Source organism: Petaurus breviceps, unplaced genomic scaffold, assembly GCF_028583685.1.
Source record: "Petaurus breviceps papuanus isolate PSGF00001 unplaced genomic scaffold, PetGlider_PUasm1.0 174, whole genome shotgun sequence".
In the NCBI taxonomy this organism is placed as follows: domain Eukaryota; kingdom Metazoa; phylum Chordata; class Mammalia; order Diprotodontia; family Petauridae; genus Petaurus; species Petaurus breviceps.
In genome coordinates, this window is record NW_027185761.1 from 74,789,137 (window position 1) to 74,790,684 (window position 1,548).

At 36.6% G+C, this 1,548-nt stretch overlaps 1 pseudogene; it reads right to left on the reverse strand.

Annotated features, from left to right (window-relative positions):
* Nucleotides 1-420: 420 nt before the first annotated feature.
* The window catches only part of LOC138158522 (crooked neck-like protein 1), a 2,500-nt pseudogene continuing 1,372 nt past the window's right edge, over nucleotides 421-1,548 (reverse strand).

Consider the following 1,548-nt stretch of genomic DNA (forward strand, 5'->3'; position numbering starts at 1 on the left):
TTTTGTATGGGTGTTAAGTGTGTCAGGCCAGAACTGAACTCGGGTCCTCTGACTTTGGGGCCAGCGCTTTACTCACTGCGCCACCTAGCCACCCCAGTTTTTCTAATTTTTTAATAAAGAAATGTTATGTCCTCTATTTAAAGTCTCCTAAATGCTATCTCAGCAGTATTTTAAAGGCAAAGATATAAGGCTCATCACTGATTAAACAAAATACTGCACAAAAATTTCCTGAGTCACAATAATTAGAGTAGGAATTTACAAAATAAAATTTAAAAATATATAGATATATTTATTTTTATATATTTAATATAAAATATATAAATATGTATTTATTTTATACGTTTATATAAAATATATATAAATAATATAAAATTTATAAAATAAAATAAAAATAACAAAAATGCAACAATATGGAAAAAGTCAAGATTCTCTCTCCTCCGGGTCCAATTCTGTGGCACCTTTTTTTTGCTGCTGTTTCTTCCAAAGTTTGGCCATCACCAACAGGTTGAGGTTCAGCTGGTTTGCAGCATCTTCTGGGAAGATGGAATTATGGTCCTCTTCCCAGCCAGCATCCGATCTGCCTTCTGCCTGGACTATTCTTAGCTTTCCCTGGCATGAGGTTGTCCACTCTCTCCTTATGAGATTTGGTTCCAAATTCATCTTCAAAGTTTCACCAAGATTTTAGTAACACAAGTCTTTCTTCCTTTTCTTCATGGCTTCTCACAGTTTTGTTGGCTTCTTCATAAATTTGTCTGCATGGAGTTAAACTTTCTTCATTTCCTGCAGACAGCTCAAATTGGACAAAATTGATCCATTCCTTAACATGCTGTGTTTGCTGCAGCAATCTCCAGAAAAGACTTCTTGTTTTTTCATCTTCTTTTTGTTAAATTTTAGAATCAATGTAGAATTTCCAAAGTACCTCTGGCATGTCTCAGCACAGCTGATCAATAGCCAACTTATATACTGCCCAGGCTCTCTCACCATCTCCAAGAATTGTCTCTAACTTGGCAAATTTGATCCATGATGTGCAATTTTCTGATGCAAATTCCAAGAACTTCTCATAAGTTTCTGGCACAGGTCAAATTCTTGGAGCTGCGGCTCTAATTCAGTGTAATGATCTGAAACAATTTGGTTTGGGGATGTTTGCCAAGAGAAATTTCCAAAGATCTTCTAGCAAATGGTAGATTTTTCTTCCTTATTTCAAATTGGGCACATGGTAGCCATAGTTTGGCAAATGGAAACATTTTGTGAGGAGTCAGTTTCAAACAAGCTTGTTATACCTGTCTGCTCCTCCCTGGATCCTCTGCATCCAACTCTTTGTAAAGGGCATCGCTAAAGCAGAGGCGGCTATGCTGCTGCCAGGACCTCTTTTCTTGGATTGGTGTTATCTTAACTGTGGCTCCTTCATACACCTTTCAGATAGTGTTTGGTTTTGGATCAATTTCCACCAATTGCAAATAACTAAATCAGGCATCATAATTTCTTCTTCTTCTTCTTCTTCTTCTTCTTCTTCTTCTTCTTCTTCTTCTTCTTCTTCTTCTTCTTCTT